Below are 11,085 nucleotides of genomic sequence, written 5' to 3'. Positions count from 1 at the left end.
GAAATTCCAAAGGGCCACAGAGGGTGTTGGGGACTATTGGAGGGAATGGGGAGCTCTGCAGGGGTCACCATGACACCCCCCCAAAGAATGCCCACCCCCCATCCCTGGACCTCTTTCCATCTGTTGGGCACTTTCAGGGAAGAAGATTTTCCAGCTCTGGACCAAAAAGACCTTGAAATCTGATCTTCCCTCCAATTCTTCTACCGGACAGCATCTCTCCTTCCCAGCTGCCCCAAACCTCCCACCTCAAAATCAATCTCAAAGGGAAACTGAGGGAAGCCGGTCGGTTCTATAAAAGAAAAGAAATGGGCTAGAACTAGAGGATCCAGGATAGAGAAGAGAGGGAGGGGAGATGGTGGGTTGTGAGGGAGCTGAGAGATCCACTTGATCCCTTTGACAGAGAGATCCAAAGATTATCTCCAGTGCCTGCAAGAAACTCCTGCAGTCTTCCCAGTTCAAGGACATAAAGGCAGTTAAGCCTCCCTTCCCTGTATTTTCTCTTCCCTCCTTCCTCCTCTCTTTCTCTCTCTCTTTCTCCCTCCCTCCCTCTCTTCCCCCCTCCCCAAGTCATTTAGCTCATCTTTCCAAGGCCTTTCACTCCCAGTTTTTCCTTTTCCCTCCACAGACTTTGTCTGGGACTCTCCGGATGTCTCTTCCAGCTTCTGACTCTCCATCTTGAAAGACCCACAGTTGCTGGGGGGTCCTCTGAGGGGACACCCCCCATCTCTCCACAGCTGGATGCAAGATTGTGACATCACACAAAAGGTCCTGAAAACTCTCCTGGGCTGATTGTGGACTGGGCTACATGGGGTCATCCATCAGGGCTCCCTCTGAGGGTCTGCCCAGCGTTTGAGGAGAAGCAACACAGCAGGAGCCCCCCCCCAACCTCATTGAAGGAGCTGAGGGAGATCCTGGGAAGGAAGCAGATCTGAAAAGGGGATCCAGCAGGTCACTGGTCACCTACTAGACATTTAAAATTAAATTCAACAACCACAGAGATCCCAGTTCATCTTTCCTTGCCCACAATGACTTCTCCTCCACCTTTGGCCCTTTGCCTTTTTCAGCAGGAAGCCTCACTTCTGGAGAAAGCCCTGAGATGCCCTCACCCAGCCTGTGTTTCCTAAAAATGCTCCGGTAGCCCCAGAAGGAAATCTTCATGGAAATAAGCTTTGACAGAGACTGGCACTCTGCTTTTAAGCATCCCAAGTCTGGGTTACATTTTGACTTTCCCTCTTTGCAACCACATCAGGTGGCAGAGACCTTGGGGGACGCCCGTCAAACTCTGGTTGCCCATCCCCATCTGAAAGGCAGAGGAATTGGAGGATGGAAGCAGGTAACACTAAGGAGACCTCAGCTGTTCCTTGACCTCTCTTCTGACCAAACTTTGAGGGAAAAGCTGGGAATAGTTACACATTTTATTCTTTGGATTTTAATTGACCGACTGCATTTTCCATTATTGTCACTATTCCTCGATTCCTTTAAATTATAATTTGCCCTCCCTGTTCAACAATTGTCCTAAAGGATCATTGAGATTATAAGAACTGGAAGACAAACACATGTACAATATTATGTCCTGTTCTGGAATATACGGTAGGTTCTCTCGAAACCAATATTCCTGCGTGCTGCATTGGAGGATGGAGGCAGAAAGCAGGTCAGGCTGGGAGAAATCCTCTCAATTCTGGAAACCTGCAGAGACCCGGCTGACTCCTTGCACAAAGACTGGGCCGCCCCAAACCCCACGTCCTCAGGATGGCCTGGTAGACAGGAGAGAGGTGGGGTCCTCCCCCTCCCCCTCTGTTGAGAGGGGGCTGTTCCGTTTTAACGTAGATGGCCTCTTTGACCCTCTTTCCAACCAGGGATCTCCTCTGTCCAGAGGGTGGACTTTGCTCTCTCCGAAGACAGCAACAGGGTCCTTTCCCCAGTTCCAAGGAGGTTCCCCCCCACATTTGCCCTCTGATTCAGGGGACCCTGAGGGTGCAGATAAACCCCCAGGTGGCCTCAAGGCCTCTCAGAGAGCCCACGGCTGACCTTCACAATGCTAACCACCGAACGGCTGCAAGGAGGAGAAATCCTTCCATTCCCCACCATTCAGTCAGAACCAAAGAAGCTTCTTGGATGAGAAGCGAAACGTCTTCAAGGGAAAAAACCCAAGAAATTCCAGCTCTCTTTTGAAAAGCACCTTTGGGATGTGTGCTGAAGAGGCCCCAAAGGGGGATGGTGCTTTTGGAGTCCGTTCCGTCGCTGAACAAGGAGAAGGGATGAGCCTTTCTTTTAGGCTGCACCTCAGGTCTTGTGCTTGAGGATCCCTTCGCAAATAGCAGGTGAGCCTGTCAGGCCTGCTTGGGAGGAAGGAAGTCTCTGCCATGGGTGAAGGGTGTTATTTGATGGCCGTGTCATTGGGCACAGGTGGGGTGGAACCAAGGTTTGGAGGGTCGCTTCTCGGAAAGCCCCACAGAAAATAACAGTTGGAAGGGACCTTGGAGGTCTTCTAGTCCAACCCCCTGCTTAGGCAGAACCCCCTGTATTCCCCACTGCTGAGGGCCACTAAACTGTTAACCTTCCCTCCTGAGCTGAAAGGGGGGGGATTCCAAGGGAGGGAGGGGCCAAGGGTTGAGTAGAGGGAGAAGTGTTGTTTGACCTCTAGGTTACCTGGATACCTGGATTCTGTTGGGATTCTTTTCCGTTGATGGGTGGGGCCATGCAGGCTAAAGAAGGTTGAGTGGATCAAAGACTCACTTGAAAGAGAGACAGAGCCAGAGAGAGTGATAGAAAGAGAGAGAGAGCAAGCAAGAAAGAGAAAGATAGAGACTGAGACTGAGACTGAGACTGAGACTGAGACTGAGACTGAGACTGAGACCAAGAGGTGAGCAGGACTTGGTTTCTGGTCTGAGGTGTGGTTTTTTTCCTTGCTTGGGAGTTTGACCTTGGGATGGTTAGTCTTGGAGGGGAACCACCAACCCTTAAAACCAGAGATTGACTCTTCTTCCTCCATACCTTTTCTTTTCCAGAAATGGACCCAAATGAGCTGCTGCGGCCATCCCTTAACAGAACCCAGAACGTCCTTGGAGACCCCTGGAAAGTGACCTTGTTTGTCCTTGGGGTCTATGCATTGGTTGGCCTCTGCGTTTTCTTCCACCAGTGCAGGTAAGTTGCTCCTGATCGGGGCGTCACCACAACCTGGGGAGCCCTGGGGCACTGAAAGCCTCCCAAAATGTTGGTGGGACTAACAGGAGAAAGGATAGAGTCCCTCTGGGCTGGAAGGGGCCTTGGAGGTCTTCTAGTCCAACCCCCAACCTTTTCTTTAAAATCTCCACTAATGGGGCCCCCATTAAGAATATGTTTATTATTCTTGTTAAGAAAAGAATGTACCAGTCAGTGATATTTTATTCTTTTTTTCTTCTTCAATCCCCAGGAAAAGGTGTCTGCAAGTGTCACCAGAGGAACGAAGTGAAGATGTGGAGGCCGCCATCATCACGGTGGAGCCGTACATACCGGAACCCATCAACCCCAACCTCACCATCATTGATGAACGAAGGAGGATATCAGACGTTCTACCTTGCTCAACAATGTGATGGTTGGTAAGTGTTTATTTTTTTATTTTATTATTATTATTATTATTCATATTTCTATGCCGCCCACTCTCCAAGGACTCTGGGCGGCTTACACCATAGACAGGATACTAAATAGCATATTGCCCCCAACAATCTGGGTCCTCATTTTACCCACCTCGGAAGGATGGAAGGCTGAGTCAACCTTGATTTGATCTGCTGATCTGCTGAACTAGCAGTCAGCTGAAGTAGCTGCAGTCCTGCACTCTAACCACTGCTCCACCTCGTCTCAATTAGTTTGAACTAATTTGGTTTTCAGTTTTTCTTTATTTTTCTATTTGAAAGATATTCTGTTATTATTGTTGTTGTTATTTAATGCCTTTTGTTTTGCATTTCTTGCTTTGGGGTTTTGGGTGGGAGTTTTTGGACTATGGAAGCCAACAGGAAAGAAAACTAGGAGCCTTTAATCTTAATTTGGTTGCTCAGTTTTTTGAATTGTTTTGTTTCTTCCTTTCTATTTCATTATTATTAAAATATTCAATCTGTGCTTCTTTTGCCCCAGGACAAGGAGCGGCCACGGCTGAGATGCCAACCATCCCATTGTTGACCAGGGCTGAACGTCTGGCATCATCTTTCATCAATGATGGTGATGTGGGAAGTGATGGATTCCGGTATGGAGGTTCCACCGTGATTGAAGCCGCCTCCTCATCTTCAGCTGGTGCTTCTGGTGACACTTGCAACCCCTTCAATGCAGAGGCCAAGCCAAGCATGGACCCCAAAGAGGAACAAGGTCACTTTCCAGGGTCTCCAAGGAACTTTGGGGGTTTCTGTCTGGATGGCCGCAGCAGTTCTGTATTTGTAAATATGTATTATACATGTAATATATATAACTATGTAATATACCTTTTCTTCTGTTTGTGTATTTGAGGCTGCAATAAATTAATTTTTTTTTTGAAAAAAGTTTTATTTTAGATTAAAAATAAAATAAAAAAACAGAGAAAAAACACAACAACAATAACATAAAAATATCATCCTTACAAACGATCATAGACAGCATCTCAATTGGTTAAAATCATTTCGTGCTTACAATTCTCCAAATCTCCTCATATAACAATTATTCTTTACATAAACTAAAAATACATATTTAAACATTTCATATATGCTATCTCATCTCCATACTTTTTTATCAAACCATTGATAAAATATCTCCCATATCAAATAGTATTGTTTATCTTCCTGTTCTCTTATTTCAAATGTCAATCTACTCATTTCAGCACAGTCCAACATTTTCATAATAATTTCTTCATCGGTAATTATCTTCTCTCCTTTCCAGTTTTTGGCAAATACAATTCTGGCCGCTGTTAAAATGTTCACAATTAAGTATTGTAATTCTTTATTAAATGTCTCTGGTAGGATTCCTAATAAAAATATTTCTGGTTTAAAGTCAATATGTCTCTTTGTCATTTTTTCTAACCACGTATGTATTTTAGTCCAAAATCTCCTTGCTTCCACGCATGTCCACCACACATGGTAATATGATCCTGGAGTTTGATGACACTTCCAACATTTCTCCGATTTATTCTTAAACATCCTGGCTATTCTCGTCGGGGGTAGATGCCACCTGTAAAACATCTTATACAAATTCTCTTTATATGCTGTTGACATTATCATTTTATAATTATGTGACCACAATTTTTGCCATTTCTTTAAATCAATACTATAACCAAAAATTTTTCCCCATGCTATCATTGATTCTTTAACTTGTTCTTCTTCCAGTTTTGCTTCAAGTAAATATCCATATAGCTTTTTAATTATATGGCCATCTGAACCCATTAATATCTTGTCTAAACCAGTCGAAACACTATAAATACCTTCTTGTTTAAAATCTTCTCGATATCTGGAAAGTATTTGCATGTATGAAAACCAATCTATCTTAATTCCCTGATCTTCTAAATTTTGTTTCAATTTAAGTTCACCCTTTTCATCCAATAATTCATTATATCTAACAATTTGTTCCCCTTCAAATACCACTGGATAAGAAAAAGCTTCAATTGTGGATACCCAGACTGGAATCTTCAGATAATGGTACTTTTTGATCTTCTCCCATGTCAAAAACAAAGCTTCATGTATCTGGTGCCTTCTAAAATACACCTGAATTTTAGTTCCTTTATACCATAAGAAAGCATGCCATCCCATCAGCAAATCATGTCCCTCCAAATTTAATAATCTAGTATTTTTCTTTTTTATTATTATTATTATTATTGTAAACAAACATACACATACAGACATAAACGTTTAAACAAACTAAACATAAATTAACTATACAATGAAATCAAGTCATAGAACTTGAGCTTTGAAAATAGAGTTACTTCGGTAGTTATATATCTATATATCTATATATATTATCTTTCATCTTGTATCAATGTTTATATAACGATATTTCATTTTATTTCCTTATTTTTGTATCATTGGGTGGTATTCCCTTATTTCGTGTCTTTTTTATCTAACCAGTTGTACCATTCTTGCCAAATTAAGTAAAAGTCTGTATCTTCTTTTCCCTGTATTTCTTTGGTCAGTTTATCCATTTCTGCACATTCCATTGTTTTTTGTATTATTTTTTCTTCTGGTGGCGTGTTTTCCAATTTCCACATTTGTGCGAAGACGGTTCTAGCAGCAGTTAGGATGTGTATTATCAAGTATTGTGTCTCTTTTTTATAATCCTTTGTCAGTATACCTAATAGGTAAGTTTCCGGTCTGAGGGGTACTTTTTGGGCGGTAATTTCTTCCAGCTGACTTTGAATTGTTTTCCAAAATTTTTTGACTTTTGGGCATGACCACCACATGTGGTAGTAGGTCCCCTTCTGTATTTTACACTTCCAGCAGTTCTGATTAGTATTGGGAAACATCATTGCCAACCGTGCAGGGGGGAGATGCCACCTATAAAACATCTTGTATGTATTTTCTTTGTAGGGCACGGACATTGTCAGCTTAGTATTTACTTTCCATATTTTTTCCCAATTTTCTAGGTTAATATTATATCCAAAGTTTTTAGCCCAAATAATCATATTTTCCTTCACCACTTCTTCTTCCAATTTGTATTTTAGTAGATAATTATATATTTTAGTTATTAATTTGTCGTCTGATTGCATTATAATTTTATCTAATTCATTTCTTTCTTTTTGGATTCCAAATTTTTCCATATCACTTTTATATCTTTATTTTATCTGTAAATACGGCCACTAATCAATATCCATGCCCTGTTGTCTCAGTTCCTCTCTTGTTTTCATATCTCCCTCTGTGTTCAACAATTCGTCATAGGTTTTCATCTTGTCTGTATCCATTGTGTTCGGGTAGATTTGGGCCTCCATGGTTGATAGCCATCTTGGGATTTTGTCGTAGAGTTTTCTCCTTATTTCAGTCCAAATTTTTGCCAATGCTCCTCTGATATAATGTCTCCTGAAGTGTTCATGTTGTCTGGGCTTTTCCTCCCATAAAAATGCGTGCCAGCCTTTTGACAAGTCAAATCCTTCTAGTGCTAGTGTTCGTTTATCTTTGAGTGTCATCCAATCCTTAATCCAAGTTAAAGCTGTTGCAGTGTAATAAGTTTGCCAATCTGGTAATCCTAGGCCACCCCTTTCTTTGGTGTCCTGCAGGTGTTTCAGTTTAATCCTGGCTCTTTTTCCTTGCCATATATACTTTAATGTCATTTTATCAAGGTCTTTGAAATATGATTTTCCTGGGTTTATCGGTATTGTTCTAAATAGATATAGTATTTTTGGCAGAATTGTCATTTTAATTGAAGCAATTTTGCCTAGTAGTAATAATTTCAATTTACTCCATGCCTCTAAGTCCTTCTGGATTTGTTTGGCCAATTTAATATAATTGTCTTCTTTAAGGGATGATACCTTACTGGTGAGCCAGATTCCTAAATATTTTATTTTTGTTGTTGTTTGTATTCCTAATGTCTCTTCCAAATCTTTCTCCTGGGTTTTTGTCAAATTTTTAGTTAGTAGTTTTGTTTTTTGTCTATTGATTTTCAATCCTGCCACTTCACCATATTGTTCTATCTTCCTTAGTAAATTCAGTCCTGATTGTTTTAGTCGTTCTAAAATGAATACTACATCGTCCGCGAATGCTTGTAACTTATACTCCCGGTTTTTTGTTCTTAATCCTTTTATTTCATTGTCATTCCTAATTTCATTCAACAGTGGTTCCAATGCTAATATATATAATATAGGGGAGAGAGGACATCCTTGTCTCACTCCCTTGGATATTTTGAATTGGTCTGTTGTCTCTCCGTTTATCCATATTTTTGCGATTTGGTCTGAATATATTGTTTTAATCATATTTAAAAATTTATCGCCGGTTCCCATTTTTTCTAATTGCAGTATTAAGAATCCCCAATTAAGATTGTCGAACGCCTTCTGTGCGTCAAGGAAGAGTAAGGCCATCTTTTCGTCCGATTTTTGCTCATAATATTCCAGTATATTGATTATTGTTCTTGTGTTCTTGTTAATTTGCCTATTTGGAATGAATCCATTTTGATCTGGATGGATATAATTCACGATAATTCTCTTCATTCTCTGGGCCATGATTGATGTAAATAATTTATAATCTGCGTTTAGAAGTGATATAGGTCTGTAGTTTTTGGTTTGGGTGAGATCTGAGTCTTCTTTAGGTATCAGTGTAATGATTGTTTCAATCCATGATTTAGGAATTTTGGCTTCTAAGATTGCTACATTCAGGACTTGTAATAAAATATCATCTATTGGCTGGTATTCGATTTTGTAAAATTACGCTGGGATGCCGTCTGGACCTGGTGTTTTATTGTTGTTCAGCTTCTTCTTTGCTTCAATTAATTCTGACATCGATATTGGTCTGTTCAAGAGTTCTCTTTGAGTTTCCTTTATTTCTTGAATGTTGGATTTATTTATATACTCTTTTACTTTTTCCAATTGGATTTCTTCCTGTGCATATAGTTCCTGATAAAAATTTCTTACGATTCGCTTTTTTTCTTCATCCATGTGCTGCAATTGCCCTTGTTCGTCTTGTAGTTGGTGTATTAATTTTTTTTCCTTTTCTTTCTTTAGTTTATAGGCCAACCAACGTCCTGTTTTATTTGCAAATTCAAATTGGTTTTGTTTTGCCATTTTGATTTTCCTAGCTATTTCTGTTGTTGTTATTAGGTTTATTTCATGTTTAATAAGGTTTATTTTTCCCTTGATCTCTTTCTTGTCGGGTCTATTCTGTAATTCTGCTTCCTGTTTTCTGAGCTCAGTCAATAAATTGTTTCTTCTTTGCTGTTTCTCTCTGTTTTTCATCGCCTTAAATGAAATTGTTAATCCTCTTATGTATGCTTTTGTAGTGTCCCATAGGACTTGCAATGATGTTTGTTCCCTATTGTTTATTTGAAAGAATATCTCCATCTCTTTCTTTATCATCTCTATATATTCTTTATCTTTAATGATCTCTCTATCCATCATCCATCGTCCTCTTTTTGGCTGGCCTTTCCAGACTATTGTTATAGGACTGTGGTCCGCCCATACGTTCGGTGTGATTTCAATTTCTTTTATGTTTTCTCTTAATTCTGCAGTCATACTGTTTTTTAGTTTTATTCAGTTCTCTCCAGGCATCTTTCAATTGTAACTCTTGAATCATGTCCTTAAAGGTATCGGGTAGTGTCTTTTTCCTAGATTTATTTTTTTTGTTACTTTGGTAGTCATAGTCCATATCAACGATTGCATTGTAGTCCCCTATTATACATATATGTTCGTAGTCTAATTCTTTAATTTTATCATGTATCTTTTTGAAGTATTCTTTTTGGCTCCCGTTCGGGGCATATATTGATGTCAATAACATATTTCGGGTCTCCATCTTAATGTCTATCATTAGTATCTTGCCATCTTCATCTGTGTAAATTTGTTTTGCCTGGATATGGCTTTTAATGTATATTGCGATACCTCTTTTTTTTTTATCTGATAGTGAGGTGAATAATGTTCCAAGTTTTCTATTTTCTAGTAACTGTTGATGTTGTTTTTTGATATGTACTTCTTGTAGGTTGATAATATCTATGTCTAATTTTTGAAGTTTTCTGAAAGTGTGTGTTCTTTTGGTTGGTAGATTAAGGCCATTTATATTGATTGAAATTAATTTCAACTCTCGTCCCATTTCCTTTAGTTTTTCTTTGTTAGTCTAAGTCTACTTGTGTTTCTTGTTACCATTTGTGTTTTCCCCCTAGCCCCTTCTCTCTCCATCTTCTCCCTTTCCCTAGACTCCTTCTCTTCCTTTTCTTTTTTTGTTTCCCCCATGGAGTGTTCCTGGTTTGCATTTTCTGAATCACGTCTAGTTTCCTGTTCCTCTTCTATTATAAAGTGAGTGTCAAAAAATTCTTGTGCCTTCTCTATTGTATCGATTTTATATTTTTTGTCGTCCCAAGATATTAGAATTCCCTCCGGCACCAGCCAGCGGAACATTATTTTGTGTTGGTTCAGTAGGGTTGTCAAGAAATTATAGTTTTTTCTGTATTCTCTTATTCTTCTTGGAACTTGTTTTAGGGTTATTATTTCTTTTCCTTGGTAGCAGGGTTTTCCCTCCCTCATGGACGTGTAAATCTCTTCTTTTACAGTTTTACGTTCGAATCTAACATGTATTTCTTTAGGTAGTTTGTTCCTACGAGCATAGTTCGTATGAACTCTATATATTTCGTCAATTTCCCTACTAATATCGCTTTTTTCCTTCTGGGTAGCCTCTACTAATATATCTGTCATCAGGTCTCTTAGATCTTCTCCTTTTGTTTCTGCAATATTTTGAAATCGTAAAAAGAATGATGCTTTTTCTAATTCTAAATGGGTAATTGACTCTTCGAGTTCTCTATTTAACTCCATTTGATTTTGTTCGATATTGTCCATCTTTTTCTCCGTTAGGACCATTTTGGCTTCCATGTTTTGAATTCGTTCTTCGTTTTTAACTATGTTTTGTTGTATTCTCTCAATCTTATCGTCCATTTTTTTAATATTATCATTTATTTGTCCTACTTCTGATTTCAGTTCCTCATGGTTCTTTTTTGTTTCTTCATGATTATTCGCAATTGTTTCTTGGGTTTTGTTCATCCCCTCCTGAATCATAGCTAATATAGACTGTATATTCTGTATGTTGTGTGCAGTGGCAGCTTTTTCTTTGTCTGTAGTTAGCATCGTGTCTATGGTTTTTTGTTGTGCAGGTGAAGATTGTGTAGGTATTGGGTTTGTTGTTAATTTTTTCCCTGATTTAGTTATTGTTAATGAGGATGTTGCCATTGTTGTCTTTTGTGTTATTTTTCCCCAAATTTTCATATACTAATTGGTTGGGGGTGGATGAAACGTCGTTATATAAGGATCAGATTAGTTAATTCAGAGGAGTTAGGGGGAAAATACAGTATTTTAACAATTCATTCTTCTATTCTTATCCCTAAACAATATAATGCAATTAATGTTTAAATACCAAGTTATCACAGTACTTAAATTCACTTTAAAATTAAACAATTTCTATATAACCTTTA

The 11,085-nt window shown here is 39.2% G+C and overlaps 1 long non-coding RNA gene across 1 annotated transcript; it reads left to right on the top strand.

The window, feature by feature from the left end:
- Positions 1-2,736: 2,736 nt before the first annotated feature.
- Positions 2,737-3,572, top strand: LOC148113225 (uncharacterized). Its single transcript, XR_015728545.1, has 2 exons — positions 2,737-3,144; positions 3,413-3,572. It is a non-coding gene; the product is annotated as an uncharacterized LOC148113225 (long non-coding RNA).
- The last annotated feature ends 7,513 nt before the right edge of the window (positions 3,573-11,085 follow it).

The sequence above is a fragment of the Pantherophis guttatus genome, chromosome 6 (genome assembly GCF_059756535.1).
Source record: "Pantherophis guttatus breed Tessera chromosome 6, ASM5975653v1, whole genome shotgun sequence".
NCBI classification, from domain to species: Eukaryota; Metazoa; Chordata; class Lepidosauria; order Squamata; family Colubridae; genus Pantherophis; species Pantherophis guttatus.
The sequence above is the reverse complement of the archived record's forward strand: the minus strand, read 5'-3'. Positions and strand labels throughout refer to the sequence as shown.